This window comes from Lepisosteus oculatus, chromosome 9, assembly GCF_040954835.1.
Source record: "Lepisosteus oculatus isolate fLepOcu1 chromosome 9, fLepOcu1.hap2, whole genome shotgun sequence".
Lineage (NCBI taxonomy): Eukaryota > Metazoa > Chordata > Actinopteri > Semionotiformes > Lepisosteidae > Lepisosteus > Lepisosteus oculatus.
This window is the reverse complement of record NC_090704.1, coordinates 25447851-25473609: the sequence shown is the minus strand read 5'-3', so window position 1 is coordinate 25473609 and position 25759 is coordinate 25447851. Positions and strand designations below refer to the sequence as shown.

General features: G+C 38.3%; 1 protein-coding gene and 2 pseudogenes across 2 annotated transcripts in view; 2 read left to right on the top strand and 1 right to left on the bottom strand.

The window, feature by feature from the left end:
• The window catches only part of LOC138241250 (deoxyribonuclease-2-alpha-like), a 60974-nt pseudogene extending 53457 nt beyond the window's left edge, over positions 1–7517 (top strand).
• Positions 1–18766, top strand: part of LOC138241228 (acyl-CoA-binding domain-containing protein 6-like) — a 250466-nt gene extending 231700 nt beyond the window's left edge. Inside the window, exon 5 of one of the 2 annotated variants that reach the window (XR_011190415.1) lies at positions 18626–18766. The gene's annotated coding sequence lies outside the window, so the exon portion shown is untranslated. The remainder of the gene's footprint in view (positions 1–18625) is intronic. The other variant, XR_011190416.1, reaches the window with a different exon arrangement.
• Positions 1–25759, bottom strand: part of LOC138241293 (deoxyribonuclease-2-alpha-like) — a 110084-nt pseudogene that overhangs the window by 66836 nt on the left and 17489 nt on the right.

The window sequence follows — 25759 nt, the reverse complement described above, 5'->3', positions numbered from 1 at the left end:
GGTAATGCTCTCCGCCTTCTTTCAGCGTTTATTAAACTTGTCATGTTCATGTACTGTAACATTGTGTTTTACTCACAAGGCGTTGAAAGGCCTTTAATTCATTGTCATACCTTTGTTTTATTTTTCTTCAGACAATATGAGTTTATGCAGGATACAGGAGCATTACCCTTCGTGATGTGAATAATGTTGGTGTGCGTGGAACCTGTTAACCATGCCTGTTGCAATTCTAAATCCTCTAAAGCTCAGAAAAATTAAGACTGCCCAAAAAGATATGCTCCTTTTCATTTGTTTTGTATGTTATGACAGTTTATTAATGCCACTAACCTGCAGGTTTGCAGGAATCCTTTATTTTGTATTTAGTTTCAGTATAATTTAGTTTCAGGCTTTATCCTTTGTGGTGTGTTTAATTTTCTCCTCTGGCTCCTCTTCTTCTTGCCATATTTTACCTATGTAATTTTGCTGACCTTGCCTCTGCTAATTAAATGGCAACCATCTTCAGCATTCTCTCATACAACTGTTGGTCAGGCTTGTATTTTAGAGGTGCTGACATTCAAATTCAAAGTAACAGGGAAATGTTAATTCCATCAAGAAAGGTAAAGAAAAGAAACACAAGGTTTCAGCTGTGGAGCCTTCTTAAGATGTGAGGGAGAGAGGGAAAGTAGCAGATAAATGAGGCGCAGGAGAAAACAAGACAGAGTAGGCACAAAGGGGTAGACAGCTGAGGGAAAATGAGCACAAAGCAGGTGAAAAACAGTGTCCAAACTCAGGTATAACAAGAGGAGATGTGTGGAAAGCCAAAATCTGCAAATGAATAATTTTGGTTTTGGGTATCTTTCTGCAATAGAAGTTCTAAAACATAAAACTGAAAGATTGTGTCTTTGATACTCACAGCTCTGACATGTTCCTTAAATGTATTAAAATTCAGACTCTTATTGAAATAACCTATGGATTACAGTATTGCCAAAGCATTAATATTTAACTAAACATCGACAAATCTAGTACAATAAATCTACTAAACTAAACTATTTGGAGGTTTATTCCCCAGTAGGATTGATAGCTGTTCTGATTTTGGGGAAGTACTGTATGTTTCTCTACCAGTGTAGCAGCACGTTTCTCTCCATCTCTGCTTCTCTCTGCCAGCAGTGGGAGCACTAAACATCTTCTTGCACTACGGCTACAATTAACCATTTTATTGCATCTCAATACACAATACAAGAAAAGTCAACCATGCAGGACTCAGACAGGGTGCATGGCTCCATTTAGCATGTTGTGGAAGGAATATTACTGAATGAAAATCCATTGTTTTGCCTCATAATTCATTCATAATATAGACAAAAGCAGGCTATTTCTGGTTAACCTTACCAGATTTTACAGTACAATAAGGGTTTTTCCTTAACTTTTGCATCATACTTTGTAAATACATAATTATCTCATCTGATTGGTACTGTACACATGTGTACAAATTATTTATTTTATTAGCCTATTTAAAGTTAAAAAAAAAGTTATGAAACTATTTTTTACAGAGAATGATGACAATGTTATGTATTTTTATTTAATCTTTTATATCAAGCCACAAAAATGTCATTTGTTTTAAGGCAATAAATGCCTTAGAAAGACAGTTATATGTTTTTAAATGTTTTTTTTTCCTGTTAACTGATTACAAATTCTTTGCACAGTATGTAAAATAAACTTTCAGATGATACTTCAAAGTTGTTCTTTTCTATTTCTCTGTGCATATCCTGCTTCTATATGTGATTATATCTAATTTCTTTGTAGCCTGAGGGATGTTACATTTACCAAAAGGATTTTTGACACTTAATAAAAATGTAAACATATTATATACACCATATTGATCTACATTTTCTACCTATATTGAGCAGTAGTGCTTCATAAAATATTGAGTTCCAACATTTAAACATTGGACTCCTTTAAGCGATACACGTAAAAATGAAATATTCCAAAAAGCTGAAAGGTTTAACTACTAAAATAGAATTGTCCAATATGCACATCATAGTATTAATATTCAAATATTTTTTCCACGCTGAAAACATCCAGCATCTACACTCATTTTTTGTATCAAGACTGATTTTGCTGGACATTGCAGTTAAATACAAGCAAAGTTAATATTGTGTGAAATCTAAGGTATAGTAACATAATGTTACTTTTTACTCCACTGTGTAATTTGAGCTTTAGAATTCTGAATCCTGCAGTTTTTAGATATTCTAAGTATTGCAGTATGGTTTTAGCTTCACGTGAATTTAATAGTACTGTACTATTTATTAATACAGCTTCTAACTACTAATTAATACAGCTTCTAAACAGCTTAAACAGCTTCCTTATTGGGTATTAATAGTTGAAAGCAAATTTACAAATATGACACAAAAAAATAGAATTCAGCAGAACTCAGCTAACCTGTGATTAAGACCTTGGGTTCTTCCAGGACAAGGGAAGACAACCACTCTATTTAGTCAGTGATTGCTGTGCTTTTATATTTGCTGAATATCAGTAGAAGGAAAGAACTCTTGTACTATTTGGATTATGTTCTGGGAAAAGCAGCAGTTTGAGACTCTAGGAAAACCAATCCAACGCTGTGAAAAGCCACAACCTTTTTAATCATACACAGTACCAGTGTAATTAAAAGCAGCACCAAATTGCCTCTTTCAAACTGCTTAATCCATCTAATTAAAATCTGCTTTGAATTTCTCTTGCTTTTAGTCTGCCATGTCTTATATTTTGTATACCTGTAATTACTGTTTTCATTATAGTAGGGTATTAACACTCTCCATAAAGAGGCAGCAGGTTGCAGTTGTTGATGTGGACTAAAGGAGTGCCGGTCAGATTGAGAGAACCTTCCTCGCTCACAGACATCACTCTTCATCTGTTCATCAAGGCAGTGTTCTTGCACAGACCTGAAGCTATGCGGGGTGGTGCCACTACTCCACTGAGCCCATCACAGTATCCATTCTGGTAGTGATGAGCCCAACTAAGCTTGTGAGAGTCGTGTAGCTACTATATATTCGGCCCAATTACAGAAATATGAACACTTTTAAAAGGTTGAGGTGCACAACTCTAGTCATCAGGAACCACAATGCAACAGATTTTCCAGGCATTCTTAAATCAACAGCTGGAGACCTTGCTGGAGCAGTTATTATCCAAATGTTGAATCCTGCATCATATTTTGAGATGTCTAAAGTCAGAGCATGTTTTGAAGTTAAGAAGGGAAGGGAGTTACACAGTACTAAGATGAAATAATACATCTTGCATACATTAAAATAATCCACTTTATTGAACTTTACCTCTTTTATATTTACAACACTTAGAACTGTGTCCATGACAGTATCTTCTTGAAGGTTAAAAGAAAAACAAGGCAGTGAAGCAGTGTAATAACCACAGTACGTAACGGAAAGGAAAATAAAAACATTTGAGCTTACGATATTTTACACGCTAGTAATATCTTTCAAGGAATCATTCAAATATATTGAGCACACAAAAATATTTCAGAGAATTTCACATCTGATGTTCTATTATTTGGTACATTAGCATGTTCTTGCGAATATCCTTACTGAAAAAGGCCACTTAGAAAAATGCACGTCTTTCAAGTTGAGGCCACAAAACTCATTTCATATTCTGAGGCCCTCTAATAAATATAACAGTTCAAAAAAGGCATATTCACACCAGGTCATTATCTTGTCACTACTATGCCCTAGTTTGAACAGCATATTTTTTGGTCCTGTGCACTTTGTCTTGAGCTTCACAGTTGCATGATGCTGCACAACGCCTAGCTCTATGTTCAGATAAAGGTTCTTGAGACACAAACTACATGAGCCCCCAGCAATCCCCACCCTCTTGGTGGGCAGAAGCTTACTTGCAACTGAAACTGTGAAAATGGGAAGGTAGTCAGAAACTGAGACAGCACTGCATGCTGCAACTGCTTGATATGAACAGAAAAATGAAGATGTGTAGAACAAGCGAAGTTCCAAGTCCTTTTCACTTTTCAATGATAACAAAGCCGCAAAAGAATGAACTGTTCTTGACCCACTGCATGTTGCTTTTGCACCCAAGAGCATCTATTAAGGCCTTGTCATGTACAAGCTTAAGAGGCCACACCACTTTTTTCTGTACATCATTCTGACTTTTAATAAAGTCTGTCTTGGGTCAAAAGAGAAAAAGAGGTAAAGCTCTTAATGGGCTGAGTGTTCTCTAGTGAACCGATTGCACTTCAACCCATATTATCACACCGCTTCAAAGCAGGATGACTGACAAACACACTGTGTTCAGTAACATTCCAGTTCTACAAGGCACAAGTCCCTGGGTAAGCCATGCCGATGTAGAATTTATGACAAAAATGTATAAAAAATCCTCTCTAACTATATTGAATTCAATAAATAGAGCTATTGCAATAGTGCCTTTGGACAATTTTTAAATATATTACAAAATGGTACTCTTAACACTCGTGTTGAATTTCCATTACCTGGCATCTCCATAAATAAATAAAAAATGGCAGAATGATGTATCTAGAAACCGACTGAGAAGCAACAGCGGTCATACGTTGCTGTCTTGTAAGAGTGGCTCCTTGGCCTCCCCAGGTGCCAGGGGGTTGTGGGGGTGGCTGTGGGCTGACAGATGCTTCTTCCAGGTGCTGCTCCGCGGGGCCATGTTAGTGTGCTCAGGGATGAACAGCGCCACCAGCAGGGCGAGCAGCACAGCACATGCCCCAAACAGGAACGGAGGACCAGGGATTATTGAACTCTGCGTGGACAGAAATAAATCACAAAGGGACGGTAATTAAAAAGTGCAGAATGAAGCCCGCCAAACCCAGGATTTTTAGGGGTATTATATATCTTAATCTTGAGACATTCAATGTGCTATGTGAAATGAAATATCCCCTGAAGACGTCTCAGCAGCTGAAATGTTGGATTTACCCCTGTTTTTCAGGCTGGGATTAACCAATACATGTCTCCTTGCAGCTAACACATACCAACGCAGCTACTCACTTGACCACAGTTTAGGTAAGACTGCACAGGGGGACCATGAGAGTGTGACCTGTACCCATACACTCCACAGACATCACATTTATAACTCCTGATACCAGCTATTAGTTGGCCAACATCAACTGCAAAAAAATGTTAGTGCCTCACTAAAAGTATCTGAAGATCAACAGCAAAATCTGCATCCAAGTGTGTTAACCTAACCATTCTTACAATGTACTGCAAGTCATGAAAGACTCCTCTGGGATACTGGCATGACAGGTAACATGTCCTGCGAAGAATGATATTCCCTTTTATAAGATAGAGACAAGTTCTATGGTTACATAGAAACTGAACATCAAAATCCTACCTGTCTGGTTTCATATTTGTTTCACCATCTCATACCATTTTGACTACATTTCACATTCCAGAGCATAATTCTGAGAGACTGACACCCAAACCTAAAGATGACGAGTTTCAATGACAATTCCATGAAGCTGGACACTGTACGTTACCTGATGATTGTGTTGAGAGTGATGTGATGATTCAGACTCGGCTCCCAGGCCACTGTTACTCACTGGGAGTTCATTAAGCTCCACATGGAATATGTAGAAAATTAACCCGTACAGCGCCGGTCCCAGGCCATTACACAGCCCTCGAATCCCAGTGATCATCCCCTGAACCATACCTATAAGAGAACGAGACCGTCAGCCTTCCACACACCATTCACAAGAAGACTTAGGTAAGCAGAAATCTAGCAGGATCACATGAAGATACGTACAGGACAAACATGTAGGGTACATTTTAGTTTATTTTAAAAAGTCTTAACCCCCAATGCTGGCATTTAGCACAGGACAAGACATGGAACAGCCCCCTGACTAAAACTGCACCTAACCTCACTGACTGACTGCAAACATGTTGTGCTTCTCTTCACTGTCTCGCCAGTTCTAATGAGCAGGGAGAGCTAAGAACGCACAAGCACAGCACAAACATTAGATTAGCTAGTGCAACGATCAAGACAAGATCTTCTGCTCCAGCTCTCAAGGCCAAAAAGATTTCTGGGTTTTAGATCCCTAAAACTCCTAGTTACTGTATTAACAACTAATTACTAGCTTAAGCTAATTTAATTAGTTTCACAGGCCAATCTTTTGACAATCAAGAAACATACTGGATGCCCTCTAATCTAGCCATTACACTTAAGACTACTGAGCTCTCTCTTAGTGGATGGAGCATTGGATATTTATGAGCTTTTCAAACAGAACTGTCAAACCAAATGGGTGAAAGAATAGATCTGTCTGACTTCACGACACAGCTTTGTGGCATAACAGAGAAGTTGCAAGATTACAAGTACAAGAAATACATAGTGCTTTCATTTTCAGATGGATGACAGAAACCAACAGCTGAGTTTCTGTACAAAGCGACTTTTTTCTTGCCCTGGGTACCTTGCTGGTCTGCTTCAGCTGTCCTGGATACAAGAGCACTGACTGCTGGGAAGGTATAGCTGCATAGCTGCAACTGCACCAGCAGCCCACATCATCCTGAGGAGAAACCAAGAAGGAAAACTAGTATCAAACTAGAAATATGCATAAAACAGCGACTGTATTTCAGGTTTATAAGATTAAATGTTTGGTTTAATAGTGACAGTACCTGCTTAATAATTTTAAATAACTCAGAATAGGACTGATATTAAAGGTTCACAAATTATGTTTGATGATCTGTGACCTACAGTGTCTGTTAGGAAAAGCTCCTGGGTTTTCTACTCCTACAGAATACAAGGCACATACCAGGGTTCTGATCCAAAGCCGTACCAAGCAAGTTGCAGAATCTGGAAGCCCAGGCCAAGTAAAATAGTGTTCTTGTTCCCAATGGACCGCATCAGTAAACTCAAGACTACAGTCTGTGAAGATAAAGAGGCAAGAAATCAATACTTTTTTACCTTGTTGAGCCACATGTTTGCAGAGAAAACCTCATGTTTTACCTGTGTTTCAGTGTTACTGCTCTGTGAGGAATGCTAAACTGAAGCCATGATTTCATTAAAGGGAACCTCTTATTGCATCCACCCCTGAGAGGGGGGAGAAATACACATTCACTTGTTCTTAGTTTCAGTTTGACGTTTTGGTAGCTACTGTAGTGCACTTCCTGTTTTTGGTTGGGTAGAAAGTGTGCCTGGGACAGATTCTAACATAGAACCTGTGACACTGTTCCGTTTCAGATCTCTATTCAGGTTTGCTGGTTAACTATTTAGGAGACGACTTCTTTGCCAAAAGCTGGGGGAAGCTTCATCAGCCTCTGCCGTCAAATTGCTCTGTGGCGCACAAGGTGTACAACGTGAAGACTATACAGCTGCCAGAGGCCAGGCCTTTCAGCATCATGGTGGACCACTCCAAGTGGTGTGTGACGAAGGGTGGGGGTCAGCACTGGACCTGCATCGCGGACACGAACCGAGAGATCGGTCAAACGAGAAGAGGAGGCGGGGCTGTGTGCACAAGCAGGCCTGGAGTGTGGAAGGCCTTCCTCGCGGTAGTTGACACATTTGAGGACTGCCAGTAACACGTGGCTGGCACAAATAGACAAAGGGCTGTTTTTCAAAAGATACTGCATAGTTTTTCCAAGTCAAAGCAAATGGTGGTAAGTAATATGTAAGAAAACTCTGCAGTAGCTCAAGTAGGTAGTGCGTCAACACGCATAGGCTGCAAAGGAACAAGTAAAGGTTTATTCCATGCTGAAAAGAGAAGAAAAGAAACTCAATGTTTCAGCTGTAGAGTCTTCTTCAGGTGTCAGTTCTTGTTTCTTTTCTTCTCTTTTCAGCATGGAATAAACCTTTACTTGTTCTTAAACTATTCAGTACTGACCTTAATAGCAAAAGTGAAATGTATTTAGAAAGGATATTTATCATGAGGAAGTCATGCATCTAAAAAAACATTTTTTAAATGAAGTACTGAATATATGACCCTCACTGTTGCTTAAGATCCAAAAGTCAGGAAACAACTTTGAACCTATACAGTCAAAGCCTAAAGTGGAGGGAGGGAAAAAAGTCAAATTATTTTTGCTGAGGCGATATACAATTATTTCAAATCATAAAAGTACATTCTGTTTGTGTTTCTTTAAAGGCTTGTTTGTAATAAAAGTGCTGGATCTGACCTGCCTTCAATTATTCCTGTGGCCCCATTAGGCAGTTCGTATCAAGCACATTATATTGATACTAGTATTCCTGTTCGGCACATATCTGCGACTTCTGTTTCTGTGGATGCGGCTAAAGGGTTTGTTTATCAGGAGTACTGACATCGCGCAGTTTAATAATGTAATGGTTATGCTGTATTTTGATTTTATGACTCAAATCCGACTCCTTGGAGTTAACAGTATACACCCATGGATAGGTATATCCAACTACACGTGTGTATTAGCTTTCAACGCTACACTTTTCTCAAAATATGGCAAATCCAAGTGATCTCCAGTGTCTTTTAAACATAATCATTCAGTTTGTTTTCACAGCAGTTTTGTAATAAATTAATAGTGTAATGCTGACAGCACTTTACACAGAAACCACGCAATGGATGAATATTAAATATATATTTTTACTAGCTAAATCAATAACACCACAGACTACGTATTCCAAAACACAAGACAACCTATGCTTTTCAGAACAGGTGGTTAAGGTTAAATAAAAACAATCACCACATCTTCATATACAGTACAGTTACTACATTATCGATCAACTTGAAGCATTGGATTTTATGACTGTTTACTCTGTGGAGCTGTCCACTTTGACTGGCTTTGTAATAGGCCTGTACAGTTTAAAAGAGAGAGTTTATGGTCACATTTCTATAAAGAATAAGGTTACAGTGCCATGCTGGTGTTTCGATCTGGTAAGAATATCTTAATTCTATTAAACCTTCCAGCATTCCTTAACGATTTACTGATTTTTAAGTCAAAGGCCATACGCCTAGCTGAAGTTAAAAAATATCTGAGGAACTTAAACCATTATCAAGATGGCACTTGAAAAAATAGGAATGTCTCTAATGTTGGGTAGTATTGAGTTTCCCCTTGAAGTCTTGATTTTCTGACCTCACAGTGATGTCACTCACAGTCGTGTTCTTCTCCAGTGGGTTATCTCTCTTTTATAAGCTCAAAGCATGTCAAGAGGGGAAAGACTCTCTCTCATGAGTATGTCAGAGGAGTTTGTGCACATTTCCTCACCCTGTTTCAATTGTGTCATTTTAACCTTTGCTAATCCGATAGGTAAATATTAACGCACATATAAGCCGTGCCCGGGAATGTAGACAGTGGAAACTGAAAAATGAACTTTTCATGGCACAATTTACCAATTTACACTATTTTAGACAATAGTCTAGTTTTTATATAAATAAAGGTAAATGTAAAGGTGCTTTTTTTTCCTGCACGAAACTGTCTTTCATAATGTAATATTATGCTGTGGATTAAAAACAAAAGATTCTTTAAGTATAAGTTGTTATAATTAAATGCCATTGTATGCTATATTCGTTTATAGCAGTGCAGATGGGTAGCTGTGTCAGCATGCGTAGTCTGTAAAGGAACAATAGGTTTATCCCATGCTGAAAAGAGAACCGAGAAAACACAAAGTTTCGGCTGTGAAGCCTTCTTCAGGTGTGTCTCACAGACCTTAAGAAGGCTTCACAGTCGAAACATCATATTAGTTTATAGCTGTATATTTAATTTGTAAAAAGACGTTTTTGAGCAAAAAATATGTATTTCTAATATCACACTTAAAGAGGGAGTAGAAACTCCATTGAAACAGATGCCCACAGCCACAATTTAACGGCAGCTGATTGTCAGAGCCACCTGAGAAGTGACAGAGAAAAGCCTAATTTCGCAGGGAAATGGTTGTTCTCTTTGAAAGATTCAATTGAATATATGGAATTAATATTCTGTTTGAATGTATCTCATGAATGCTGTTAAATGATAGTACCTACACAGTACTAACTACATGCTTCAAGACTAACATTGAGCAAATTAAATTCTAGAGGCTAAATACTGTATGTTGTACAGTGGGAAATATTGAATTGTTTTGGGAAATAAAAGACAAATTATATTTACAGTGACTACTGTTCAGGGGATAAAGTGAGCTCCTGAAGTGATTATCCAGAAATAACTAATTTATATACCATAAATATAGTGTTGCCAAAGCAGGACAGTTTAGTCCAAAAACCTACTGTTCCCCCTAGTGGAAATCTAATGTTTGTACCGCTTCCCTTGTGCTACAAGAATATTTGCCAGTATTAAATGATCATAATGTATCTCTTCCAGGCTAAAATAAGGTCACTAGTCACTAGTCAGCTAGTAATAATAATAATTAATAATTGCTTACACTTATATAGTGCTTTTCTGGACACTCCACTCAAAGCACTTTACAGGTAATAGGGACTCCCCTCCACCACCACCAATGTGCAGTATACACCTGGATGATGCGACAGCAGCCATAGTGCGCCAAAACGCTCACCACACATCAGCGGGGAGGAGAGCAGAGTAATGAAGCCATTTCATAGATGGGGATTTATTAGGAGGCCATGATTGGTAAGGGCCAATGGGAACTTTGGCCAGGACGCCAGGGTTACACCCCTACTCTTTTCGAGAAACGCCCTGGGATTTTTAATGACCAGAGAGAGTCAGGACCTCGGTTTTATGTCTCATCCGAAGGACGGCGCCTGTTTACAGTATAGTGTCCCTGCTTAGCTTCAGTGGGTTGCCAGTTGTGAGTTGCAGAGTGATAAAATGGATTGTATGCTCTTTATTTACTAGGGATGTGAATTTGAAGGACTGTATCCACATCTTATTGCACCCAGCCTGACCGTGTGGCTCTGCAGATCAATCAGTGAACACACATTTAGTTAGCAAATTTGATCCCTCTGTCATCCACTGAGTCTTTTTCAGACGTTCCAATCTTTGGCATTTGTATGTTGTAATCTTGGTCACAAATCCGAATGCAGATTATGTCCAAAAGAAAGGATAATCCTCTTGCAACTAAACAGATAAGCAGTATAATTGTTGATGACTGTAATTTTCTTTGCTCTCACACTGCAACAGAAATGAAGAAACTGACCTCTGGTAATTGCAGAGCCCGTCTCCACAGCATTGAATTGGATCAAGTGATTAGACAATGGATGGATAATATTCCATGTGGCATGCTGCTGTGACTGAGAATATTGAGGACAACACCTGTATAACTATAAATGGCTACAATACCATAATTTACCATGATTAAAATTGCATTTCTACACTTCTTTTCCATCCCAAAGGATCCCAAAGTCCGTCACGCATTGTTCACCATTATACCAGCAGTTCCTCGGAGCTACAGATGAAAAGTGGTTGAAAAGTGAGAAATTTCTTTACCAATTATTTTAAGGAAAAACTTAAAGCTAAATACTGTATGCAGTACAGTGGGAAATATTGAATTGTTTTGGGAAATAAAAGACAAATTATATTTACAGTGACTACTGTTCAGGGGATAAAGTGAGCTCCTGAAGTGATTATCCAGAAATAACTAATTTATATACCATAAATATAGTGTATTCATATAAACGAGGATCTTAAATAACCAAGTATGAAATTTAAAGCACGGCATTGCTACCGTACAAATACCTTCAGCCAAACCGAAAACAACCAGAACACATCTCGAGACTGAGGAATTAAGAACCTCGTGAAATGGCCGTTCCGCTGTGACGTCATCCTATCGTCGCACCCAAAATGATGTCTGTACGTTTTCAATCCTTTTCTGCAGCTACCCAGCTACAGATACCATCTTACCAATTTAACAGCTTCTTCCTGCATATTAGGTGTCGTTTTAGACATAGCTAGAAAAGACACATACAGACACATAAACCGCCAAAAAGCAAGACTGGGCAGAGAGAGGATGTTTTCATCCTTATTTCACCGGTGAAGCCCAACTGAAAGGAACTAGGAGACAGCAGAGTGCAAGAGTAGCATTATAAAACGCTTTAAAAAAAGGGTTTATAAGACTATAAAACCTACTGTATATACAATATACTTCTATAGGAAATTAAGTCTGAAGGTGAACCGGACCCCTCGTCACATTACGAACACTACAAAAAGTAGTTATTTTTAGGATATTTTCTTCAGCAGCTCCACTTGCTTTCTATAACAAAGTTAGGAAATGGAAGGGCACATCGCAGTAGTCACTGAAAACTAGGTCTTGATATACAGAAAAAAGATATAGTTTTTAAATATAGTACAGTTGGAGATTTCCATATGTATTGTGGCCACTGTCTTGTTATGTTGCTCTGTACAAATGACTAATCAGTCCGCGCTTTTAAAACAAGTGTTTATTACTTTGTATTATTATTATTATTATTATTATTATTATTATTATTATAGGTGTAAATTATTAAAAGGCAAACCGTGTGTTATATTTTGGGGTCTCTAGGCTCCACTGGCAGAGCCAGACTGTTTGGGACGTGTGACCACACAGGTTTGATACCGTGAAGGCTTTGAGTTAGAATGGCGACATTCAAATTAAACTTTATATCGGACATCGCCTTTTTGTCTGGATTTTCTAATTAAAACCTAATTATAAATATATATATAAAAAAACAAGTCCGTCCTGGGACGAATACTGTAGCTTCCCTGCTGCAGCTTTTAATGACGTCTTTACTTAACTTGTACACACTGGATACGTCAGATAAGGCAACTGCTTTGCAGATCTGACGTTATAATAGACAACATTTTGGTTATACAGTGGTTTATGCTCAAGTCCGAATTATACAAAATAAAGTCTAAACGCTCACGAACACGACGGAATTGTTTTCTCAAAATAGATTAATTGATTAATGGATTAATGGAACGAGATCAGGGTTAAAATGGAGAGAAAGAAACCGGGATCTGGAGCTGTGAGTGTATTATCCATACTTTTAAATATTTGAACTTTTAGGTAGTGAATCGTAAAAAAATCAGCATTAGTTTAGCTTTAAAAGGTTTAAAATGTAAGGTTTAGTAAAACAGTTAAAACGTACACCTCGTAGTAATATTTCTAATACTGTTTTAAATGCTCTAGAAGGTAAAATAAATGGAACGTGATTTTAAAAATTCCAGCTATGTGTTCTGTATTTTATGGGAATATATGTACTGTACTTTTCTTTTGTTGTCTTAAAATGTCTCGGGTGAGAATATGCCTTCCCAATCTAAAACTTTAAACAGACTTAGAGAATCAACTCGTTTGTGCAGAAGAAAAAAAAAAGAATGTTATGAACTGATTTAGCCCTCTGAACACCCTAGGGTAACTCTTCTTACCTATCTATAAAAAGATATGTCAGGAACCGTGGCCCTTAAATGCAGGGACTGCTTTTAAAAGTTAGTTTTGTAGCTGATTATGCCACCTAGCAATTCTAAAGACCTTTTCCCCCAGCAACAAGTTCTTTTTATCTTCCAGAACCACTAGTGCATCCACAGACCAGAAGTCATCCTACATAATTTCCATTTGTATTACAGTACTTTGCAATTCCAGTATCTATTATAGCCTAATCCACAGAACAAATATTACAACTTATCCACCAGAGGTACTTACTTACTCACAGAACATATTGCAGACCAGCTCAAGAGCCCCATTTGACCCCAGTTACCAAAACCAGAGTTCCAAAGGAAAAGTCCAGCTGCAAATATTCTCCCAAACCCAGCCCCAGTTGGAGACCTGGTGTGCCTGCTTCTGTCATAGCAAAGAAACTCTGTGTAGTCTTAGGGATCCTCCTCAGTCCTGGCTGAGTCCGTTTTTTAATATGCCCCCCCCATTTGTCTCTGAGTCAATTTTTTGAGTAGAGAGGGGAGGAAGACAATGCCTTCCTCCCTTGCTCACTGTAGAGAGTCCCTGGTGTCCAAACCCTCTCCTGGGTGCTGTGGTACAAATTGGTTATTCCTTTTTCTTCTGTTTCTGTGTGCTCTGGCTCTGTCACTGGGGTTATTAAAGCCCCCCTACCTTTCTTTGGGGGGGGGGTTGATAGTTTTGGGTGTAAGGAGAGCTAACTTCTTGGGGCTCATTGATCAAATGGCTATATACAGATGGCCAGGTGTAAGATTGCTCTAGAACATTCTAGATTTTCTAGAATTGTTATGTTCTAGATCCACCTCCTCAGTCTGAGGCTCAGCTAGGCCAGTTTTGACATTCCACATGTCTTCTCTGAACTGTGTGGTAATTAACAATGTTTGCAATAGCATCTTTATCAGTAGGAAGCCCCAGAACAAAGAAAGACACATATTACCACCCTCATTGAAGTCACTGGTCATTCTATACAAACTTCTATGCAAAGTCAACATTGTCCTTGATACCTGCTGTTGCCCCCACACCCATTTTATTTCACTCTGTGACAGATGAAATCATTTCTGCCATCAGCTCTGCTTGTTTTTTCTGGCGTTTTGGCTGTTTTTCTGTGAGGTACGATAGCTATGTTCTGTGTTTCAGGGCTGCTACACCATGCTGTATGCACTGCAGGGAGAGCAGCAGCTGTTGGAGAGACCCGTCGGCACTAAACTGCCGCTAATCCCAGGGTCTAAACCTCAATTTTGCAGGACTGCTCTTTCGGAGAAAGTAAGTGTAACCTAAAATGAAAAGCATGAATACATTTATTCTTATTTAAATCCAAACATTTAAATTGTAAAAAATGACACGTTTATTCATGGTTTTCTTTCTTTTTAAGGGTAAACCAACATGTAAAATTGTATAATATGAAATGATACCTGGGACACATTAACACATTTCTGTGTGTGTTAGTATAATGTGGTTGCTGTAATGATAAAACTGTAAGCAAACTGTCTTCCCTTGACATCTTTGTGCATATAACATCAGGAGTAAGGTTATATATTTTTCTAGACGCAGTATATTGATCACATTATTGAAATTCAGCTGTACTGTATGCCTTAAAGCTTATTGTGCTTACTGTCTTTTTGCAATGTAGTCATTTTTAGTTGGCTACAATGACTGAGAAATTGGAATTTGATTTTCAAGAACATAGAAAAAAATGATAACAGCGATTCTGGAGTAGTCTTCCAAGAAACTGGCGACAGCCTTCGGAGGGGGAAGAAAAAAAACATTCTCATTTTTATGTTCAGAAACATAGGGGGATACATATCTGTGTTTACCTATACATATCATGTTTTAATAAAATACTTACCTTCTATTTCAGCTGCACCAGCCATCTCCTGACTTCACTCTGACTGATCCCCGTGGTTTCCTTTTGGATTCGAAGTACAACAGCCTCCATGACCCCCACCTGCGCACCTATTACCATCGCAAGGGCATGCAGGAGTCTCTGCAGAACAGAGGCTTAATCAATGAGCAGAAGAAAGTAAGGCTGTTTGGAGTTTGTGCAAAGAATGAGGCTTTTTTAGTATGGTGAAGGAGTGAGGTGTTGTCAAAAAAAATAGACCAGGTTCTAGCTCATTTAGCTGTAATAGTTTCCAGTAGCGTGATTTAACTCATGTCTGCACTCCAGCATAGATGTATTCGGTGGGCAGGCCTTTGGTTGTAATCAAAGCATGTAATAGTAGATGTAATCAAAGCAGGCCTATGGTTTGTGCTAAAGTCCTTATGCTCAATAGATATTCAAACACAGAGTACTTGACTGTGCTCTAGATTTGTAAAATAAAAATAAAAACATTTAACCTCCTAGACAGTACTTGAAACATGTTTTGTCTGTTTTCAGGTCCTCTGCTCTTTGAAAGAATACAATCAATATCATAACTACCTTAGCAATGTGAAGTTGCAGTATGACAAAAATTATGTGACTAAACAGGTAAGTGTGATGTTTTTAAACAACCGTCCATCTGATTCTGACTCTTCATCATAGACTTCTGCCTTTATCCAGCCCACAATCAGTAACGTTTCTAGATGAAGGCTTCCATAAGATCTCTCCATTATGCACTTTTGAATATACTGCTGTCATCATGTCATCTTCAAGGAAGTCTGTACCTTGACTGTGTTTGTATTCTAAGGATCAATTTCAATGTTTTCTTTCAGTTTCTTCTCTAATTGCTATGAAGCTCATTTCTGTTTTAGTGTTTTGATGCTGATGATGTTGTTGCTTATGTTTGTCACTGCTCTAGCCTATTTTAGCTTCTTCTTGTTAGTTCAGCCATACTGTACATCTTTTCATGATACTTTGTGTTGTTTATAGCCCATATAGTCCTTTCTGCATGCAGGATATGGGTTTCATATCATAAGAAAAGTTATGAATGAGAGGAAGCTCTTAAGCCTGTTTGGTAATTACTTGTTAATTGGTCTGTGAGTCTCATCCAGCTGTTTCTTGAAAGAAGTCAGCGTACAACAAGCAGACTTGACTGTGAGGATTTGGAATATTTGAAACAGGTCGCCTTGTAGTCTTCTCTGTTCACGATAACAGAGTTAAAAAAAGATAGTTTTTTTATTCATTGAGGCTGGGCAATATATCTGGATGTTTTTCTTTGTGGTAAACCACTAATTGTACCACCCGAATCGGAGCATTCACTGCTTATCTGTACTGCTCTGTAGACTTTAATCCATTTTCAGTGCAAACAAATGTATTTTTCCAAACACATGTTAATACAGGCAGCTTTTGTGTGTAGTCCAAAACAGAATTTATAAGTCTTCTTTGCCAGACAAGGCTGAAAAACGACTTGAACTTCCATCCATCCCTTTCCATCCACGTCATCTAATCTAACCGCCTCATCTAAGGGCTGCAGGGAGCCGGGACCTATCCCAGAAAGCAACGGGCTTAAGGCGATATACACCCTTGACCAGAATTAAGTCCATTGCAAGACACACACAGACACAAATTCACTCTAGAACCAATTAGACACCTTTTTTTCTACCAGTATAGTATGGCTTTGGACTGTGGGAGCAAACCAGAGCAAACCGTGAAAAACCCATGTGAATATGGGGAGACCATACAAACTCAACACAGAAAAATCACCTCAGGCTCAGAATAGAGCCCCTGGCCCCAGTGTTGCGAGATAACAAGGTTAACCACTGTATCCAAGATATACATCTTAAATTGAAATGTTTAGATCAACAAACTACAGTAGCTCAGCCTTCACTCTTATACATATGCAAACACATTCTATCGGTGTGAGTTCAAATTAAAAATCTAATGGAAAAAGTCAGTGTTGGTTTTGAAGTGCACACTCGGCTATAATAGTGCTTAGGAGAACCTTGCAATGAAGGGAGTGTGGCACTCTATTAAAAGGCTGTGCTGGCTTTCAGAAAACAATAGTGAAGAAGTTCTTGGAGCTCCAGGAGCAGAACGAGATTCCCAGGGATATCAGCTTCACCGATGTGAGGGAATGGCTCCTTGAGGAAGGATCCAAGAATATTTCAGACCAGTTTATGGCTAACAGAGACAGGTAATAACATACGGAAGCTCCTCACTCTTTAACAGCAAGTTCCTGCCTTTTGGATTCCTGATTTGTTGTATTTGTATCACATTTTTTTTTTGTTTCGCTGTAAATATGTGTAAATATTTTACTGTTATGCTTAAACATTAGATGTCAAGAATACAACTGTAAGTAAAGGTTTGCCTTAAGTTAATTAATTGTGCAAGCAAGTGGAAGTCTTGACTGAGTCAAAGTTTTCCAAAAGATGAACATTTGCCCTACAGAAATACCACATTCACAAATTCCTCTGCTGCTGTCTGACATTGCCTTGTGGATTAAGCTTTCTTTTCTGTTGTTGTTTATGAAGGCACCAGGCAGGAGCTCCGAAAACAGAGGAGATATGCAGTGGTGAAATACAGCGTATGAGAGGTCTGCAGTACAGCAGACAGGATGAGGTATAAGAATACAGTTTGATTTATTTTGACCCAGGGCTGCTCCCGGTCATCACCTGGATGACAGATCTTTAATAGCTGGTTTCCTTCTGCATCTTAAACTGATTAGAGACATTTATATCAACTCTGGCAAGTGACCTTGTGACACCTCTGTAAATACAGCATGATTGGGGAGCAAGCAAAAGATAACAGGATCTCTAGCATAACTGTTTTAAAAGATGTTCTCTTTCTGACAAGTAATTAAGCATTTTATGTTGCAAAATGCGAATTAAAAAAATTCTCTCACCTTATACTTTATACGCCTCTTCCAGCCGAACAGATTTCTGCAGAGTGGATACCCTTAGTGAATCATGTTACTGTATCGTCACACTTAGACTTCAGACACTTTTTATATGCTTTTATGAATCTTACATTCCACACTGTAGCTTAACTCACTTTTAAAACACATAGTTTATTCACCCCTTTCATTGATTTATCAGCTTTCAAATCACCAGCATTATCAATATATAGTATTTAGCCTCATCGGTTTTCTACATCAGTTTAATCATGTTTCTTGTTTTTTTCACATTTTCACTGTACATTGCTGTATGGTATGTTATTTTCCCAGTTATTTTGTCTTTGGGCTTCCCAGACCACATTCAGCTGCTGAATGCTCCTAATATGCTGAAAAATGCCCAAAGGCCTCAATTGCTAGATTGTAAAAAGGGGAGAGATTCAGCTCCACATGATCTAACAGAATCCTCAATAATTAATGTACCACCTATAAGCAGGTGACATATATAAATATAAATGTCTAGTAGCGTAGCTGTTTTGTGCTCAACACAATCTAGCTTTCTGCTGTTTCTCATCTGCTTTGCCTTTTCACTGACGGCTTTACAGATGTGGAAAATCAGAGAGAGAGAGCTTTTCAGATGAGGATAGAGGAAGATGCCCGGAGGGAGGTGCGACAGGCCCAGCTGAAGAAACAGACCAGAGCTAGAAGGCACAAAAAGGTACTGGAGTAATGGATGTTTGGATTCATCCTCTTAAGGTGAACTTTTCTTCATGCAAATTCCGGACTTGACACTGACCTTGCAGGTATATTTTGTTGTATTTCCAAGATGACCACCTATAGGTTTAAATTAATAACCTAAACGAATACTTTTTGGATCCTCAGTGACCACAATGAGCATGGTATGTTGGCACCTCATTCAATTCATGGTTATAGCACTGCATCTCCAAAGCCCATAGTTTATCTCCAGCCTTGGGCACCTGCCTGTGGGGCATTTATTCTGCGTGTTGTGGATTTTAATTCCATGTAACATCCCAGAGACATGCTGCTTTGCATAATTGGCTGTTCTAAAGTATCCCTCAGGGGTATCTCCCCAAGAGGATCCAAGAGGGTGGTTGATGATCTCTCCTCTTCATTACCTAAGCATTAGAGGAGAGACATTGCTGCTTCAATCTCTTATACCCAGCCTGCAAGGTTCTGAACTACACACAGAGTCTTTCATCCAAGTAATGTTGGACCCAGCCTTTCTTCTTCTGAGCTCTGACCAGACCCAGCTTCCCAGCTTCAAGGTGCTGTAGATTGAGATGAGATCGGAGTCTCCTGTAGTTTTTACTTGAGCTGGAATTTCAGTGGTGCCCAACAGCTTCTGTCTGATACTAAATTAAAATGTGACCTTATGGACGGGAAGTTTTCTACTAGCAACATGTTGGGTTGCAAGCTAGTTCATTTGTCATTAAATACTAGAGTAATGGAAAAACATGTGCTTTTTAATACAAGATGTTCAACAATGAGATGGACCTTTTCATCTTTTGTTGAGAGGCTTTCCTTTTTCTTTAAAGAATAGCCACTTGTGAAAGGTTTTCTGTCATTCTCAGGCATTTGAATTATATGAAAGGAAGGTTGCTCTCCTGCAGCAAAAGCTAAATGAGAGTTTACAGGAAAGGAAGGATTTTGAGAGAGAAATGCAAGACAGTATTAAAAGGCAATATTTTAAAGAAGTACTTCAGTCTGGAAAACAGGGTAAGCTTCTAGATCCAATATTTTGCAGTGGTACAACTGAGATTTAGTTCACAATTTAATGTGTTTTAGTTTGTTGGCCAGAGGGAATGATGCAGGTTGACAACATATTGATCTACACTATCTGAAAGGACTATTCAACTAAAAGGATGTTTTCTCTGTGGCACAGCTTCTACTGAGATCGTTAGCACGGAGAAAAGAGATGTTACCGTTGCTAATGAGAAGAGTTCTAAAATCACCAAAGGTCAGTATTTTAATTTGTTTCTAGAAAAAATAAAGGTTTTGAAAAACGTTATGTTTTGACAAATTTTCCAGTGCATCTGCAGAGAAATTAAGTGGGTGCTGATATTGGGTGAAAGATATTGTGAAAGACAATGGAACATATAATCCAAAAAATCAGTTTAATTCAATTCAGTTTTATTTGTATAGCTTACTCAGATAAAAACATGTCAATTGTTTTGTGTCATTTAATCAATATTAAATGATTAATGCACAAGTGTTGGGTTTTGAAAGCTTGGTAACATCTACTGTTAAGGTTGAGGAAGGTTCCAATTAAGTCTGGGGATCTCTGGGCAGCCATTGTGCCACAGTCTGGTGCAGTAAAATTGTTGTGAGCTAAGGTGTGAAAATGATTTAAATTATATGGGTAAACAGATAAATAAATCCTAATCAGCATCCTAATTTTATCTATGAATAAATACATGTTTTCTTCCTTTTTTGGATGTTAATTGGATTGATCACTTTTTTATGCATGCCATGAGAATTCTAATGCGACAATAATTCTTTTCTCTTGGGTCAGTTCATATTTCACCTGACTCCACTGAAGAGGTGACTACTGATTCCAACTGGTTTCATGAAGTCCCTCTGATCAGTCAGCTGTCTGATGGGTAAGTCCTACATGCTGCAGTTGTGGTATGTTAAGCATCAGTGCGTACATAATTTTTTTATTTTAATCATTTTAGTATGGTGATGTGTAAATGTTTAAAGAGGAACTGTTTTCTATTTTTAACTCACTTCCCCAGGTGCGTTCGTTAAATTGCTTTTTCTCTCTTTGGAAATGCATGAATCAGTCTGTTAACAGTACAGTACATGTGCACATTTTCGTGTTAGCTCATGTGCATTTTTCCAAATCCTAGATATAGTTTACCATAGACTGGCTTTGTTGTAATGACTAGAACATTGACTTTGAATATTGATATTGACAATGACTAGAGCAGCAGTCAAAATACACTAACTGAACCTTCGCAAAAATAAACTGTTGTATTGTACTTATGTATAACTCTGATCATACTGCATTACAACAATAATATATTAGTCATATTAAAACACATTTCTATCATAATAACTAACAATATGTTGTGGCACCGGTATAAAATGTGAAGTTTTGCTGAAGTATTGACAGTGGGAGAAATGTCTGGTCGTGTTTGAATGGATGTTATGTTTCAATCAACAACCACCAGAGGGCAGTAACAACTAAGTAACACTAAGTCATCAAATGTGTTGGAAACGCATTTTGGGCTTTGTCCTGAATGATGCAGCAGCAACATACAGTTGTATGCAAAAGTTTGGGCACCTCTGGTCAAAGTGCATGTTTCACAGAATCTTTAAATTCTCTAAGGTCTAATTTCTATGAAGTTAACAGGGTACAAACATAAACATGACATATTTCTGCACATTTGAATGAAGAATTGCTATTTATTTTCTGAATTTAACTGTATTTGTTATGTGTCAATTATGCAGTACCCAGTATGAAACTGGTTAGATACATTGCGCCTGACCAAGTAGTTGTTGTTGAAAACACAATGATGTAAATTACCAGTGATCTTGCTTCACATAGGAACACAATTGTACCATACTGGCAAAGTGTTATGGAACAGTTGCAGATTGAAGTTTAAGATTTATAATTTCCAATGTGCTATTTTGTTGCGGTGATTTTTATTTTATAAGCCTCTCATATTAAAGTTAAAAACCTAAACAAGTTTTAGACATTCAGTAGGTAAATTGAAAAAGTACAAACATAATCATGGTTAGGAGGCCATCTTTTTTACACAGGAATATGCTTTAAAATAGATTAATTGTTCTGCCACTAGAAAAGATGCCTATATATTTTTAATTAGTCACCATTTTTTAATATTGCAAAATAAAGTTAGTATTTTGTCCATGTAGTAGCAATGTCACACTAATTATTTTTTATCATAATGTTTTTTAATTAAAAATTTACAATAACAATAACAATAACAATAACAATTTATATGGACAGGTAAGGTACACTGCTTGTAATGTCTGAATGTAATGGATGCATTTTATTTTTCCAGATAGCTTCTTGAGGTTAAAATGCACAGTGTCATAACTAAAGAACAAATGTAAAGAAATATGTTAATTTGTTCCTTCAGTACAGTAAATCCTGAATTTTAGTCCTAGCTGTTGCTTAGTGGTTCCTTCCCTGACATGTTCAGATCAGCTCCCACTAGGTTTTGATTGAGAGAATATTAAGCTGTCCAGGTTCCAAGGGGGTGACTTCACTTTCTACCATAGACTCGATGCCAAAAGAACCCTTTGACACTGCCTCCTCTGGAATGAAACAGGGGTCTGCACACTTAATTATTTATAAATTAAGGGATCCACTTAAAATATGCAATACTGACCATTCTATTTCTTTGGTTAGACTGGTATTCTGTTGTTCTTGCTTCATTTATATATTAGAAATACTGTACTGTATATATTTTTCTATACATACAACCTATATCTATAATAGATTTTTACTATACTGTATAGACAACAGTATATTTGTATTAGTTGCATCTGTGCTGGCATTCAAAATTTGGTTGCAAATTTCTAAATGTTAACATGGGAAACAACGAACCCTGACAAGTAAGTAAAAATAGGTCTTATATTGATAGGTGATAAATGTTTTGTTTGCACTGAATTGTATTGAAACAAATAAATATCTGCAAGAATCCAATAAAAATGTTGCTGCTGCTCCTCAAACTTCTAGAGGCAGCACAGAAACAGGATCCATTGATCGTACTTTTGACTTGAGTTCAGTTGCAAAAGGCATTGTAAGGACTTTATTTGGAAAGCTCAAATCTTTACTCACCCAGACTGAAGAAGATGTATCTAGTTCCAGTTCTCCTGCTCAAAGCAATGCAAAGAGCTCAAGTGTCAGCTCTTCACCAACAAATTCAGTGTTTTCTGATTCTGTGTCAGATATTTCAGATTTGTGCACCTATACAGTAGAAACTGCTGGAGCCATTTGTGAAGCAATGAAAAAAGAGTTCGACCAGGAGGTTTATTGCACAACAGTGGCAAAGAAGGCTTCAGATGAAAGCCTTCTGGCTAGAGAGGTTGTTACTTCAGTTTTGGAGTACCTTGAAGAGCAATATATTTTAGACACCATTAAAAGCCCTTCACCATATCCTGAAGACTGGGAGAGATATCTTTCACTGCATCTGTTCGACCAATAACAGGTGAAGGTTCTAACTGGTCCATTTTGGTGCACATGAGCTGCTCGGTGCTCCGGGTTTCCATATCATTGTCAGCTTGAGGAGCATCTGAAGACTCGATATCTGAATGTTGGAACTTCATAATTTCTCTCCCAAGAGAATTAACTATCTTTTTGGCCAGGTTCTCACTCTTGGCTGCTACTGCTTGCTGTAAGTTGTCTTTGGAACCAGCACTCTGCAGCAGTTCTCTGTAAATACAGCTGGCCACTTGTTTGACAGAAACCAGCTCACATTGGATATTGCTTCCCATTGTTGGATTACATTCTGAGGTATCTGGGGATGTAAATAGTTTCTTCGGCACATTGTCAATAATGCCCACAGCAAATTCACTAAGCTCCCAACAAGATAAACTTTCCATAATCTGTTCTTGTTTCTCCTCCCCCCTTTGGAGAAATAGGATGAATTCTTATGAGCAGCTTAGTTAAAATTTGTTTCACAATATCTGAATATGGTAGCTGAGTATAGTGAGTAGACATCGCGAGACAACGGAACGGGAGAGTAGAAGGCGGGAATATATGGTGTAAGGGAGTGATCTGTGTAGTTAATAAAATAGTTAAAATAATATAAGAACGACTCTTTATTAAGATACACAACATTTATTGCGACGAGAGATGAGTGCTTGGCGAACTCAAAGCGAGCAGAACACTGCAGATTTTAGTTCTCGTGCTGGTTGAAACGAACTTTTGAATTTTCGGACTGTTCGTTAAGCTTGCGCCATGGAAGATACGGCCGCCGCGCCGAGAAGTTTTGCTTATGCCCAGCTTTCTCCACCGCTTCCACTGAACCTCGGAGCTCCGGATTTGTATACGGAATACAAGACATGGATGAAGTCGTACAGATGTTTTGAAATAGCCAGTGGATCTACAGAAGCTCCGGATGCCTGAGACGGGCTGCATTACTGCACTGCATCGGGGCGCCAACCTCGCTGGAGAAAAAGGTACATATGAACAGACTAGCTGCCTTAGACGCTTACTTTACACCGCGGAGAAATGTGGTTTTGGTACGGCATAAATGTAGGAATTCGTCTCAGGACGAATCTGTTGATGCTTTTGTGAATTCACTAAGAGAACTGGCTAAATCGTGTGACTAGGGAGTATTGGAAGCTGACATGTTAAGAGATCAACTTGTGGGAAAATGTGCACATAAGAGACTGCGTGATAAATTGTTGTAGGAGGGCTGACTTTAGAAAGAGCTCTTACAGTCGCTTACAATTCATGAAGCTGCTCAAGCAGAATCAAGAAATGTTTTTTGACCACAGTGAGATACCATAGCGTGTTTTTTTTACTCCCTGGCGGAAACGGGCTTCCATACTTTTCAACCATCTTTTCCTTTTCCAACATTTCCTAAAATATTGATTTTTTTGTGTTTTATTGAAACAGTTCTTACATAAAAATAACACCATTTTTAAAAATCATTTAGAATAATATTTTAATAAACACGAAGGTGCATTCATCATTTATCATCATGCAGAAAGTTATCTTTTTAGAAATAAAATTGGTGAACGTGTTTGGGGGTCATTTAATTTGATTCCAGACGTGTGCACCTTATGTAGGGGGTTTGCGTGTTCTCCCTGCTTTCACATAATCTTTCTTTGGGTGATTCCCTTCAACTTCCATCTTCAACACATGCTTGTTCAGTTCACTGGAATGTCTATATCGCCCTGTGTGTTTGTGTATGTACCCTACAAGAGGACAAGTATACTACTAATGCCGAGTTACACCTCTGGGATTCTGGAATAGACTCCTGGTCAGCTAAACCCTTAAACAGGAATAAGTAGCCTTCTGATAAAGGGTGGATAAAAGACAATTAATCAAATAGATCTTAATTTCACAACCTGTTGTTCACCAGACTGCAGAATAAACACAAGCAGGACTAACAGTTCCCAACAGACAGTCAAGTAATGAAAGAGACTACTGGAAATGAATCAGATGCCAGTTCTTCAAAGATAAAATATTATAGAAACGGAGTTCTCGTATCCTGCAGGTGATCAGACCAGCAATGTGATTGTCAGCGGGACTAGGCTAAAAACAAGCATGTGCTCATTTCATACATTCAGGGTATTAGAATAATAATAATAATAATAATAATAATAATAATTACTTACACTTATATAGCGCTTTTCTGGACACTCCATTCAAAGCGCTTTACAGGTAATGGGGACTCCCCTCCACCACCACCTGGATGATGCGACGGCAGCCATAGTGCACCAGAACAATCACCACACATCAGCTGTCAGTGGGGAGGAGAGCAGAATAATGAAGCCAATTCATAGATGGGGATTACTAGGAGGCCATGACTGGTAAGGGCCAATGGGAAATCCTACACCCCTACTCTTTTCAAGAAACGCCTTGGGATTTTTAATGACCACAGAGAGTCAGGACCTCGGTTTTATGTGTCATCCAAAGGATGGCGCCTGTGTACAATATAGTATCCCCGTCACTATACTGGGGCATTAGGACCCACATGGACCACAGGGTGAGCGCCCCCTGCTGGCCCCACTAA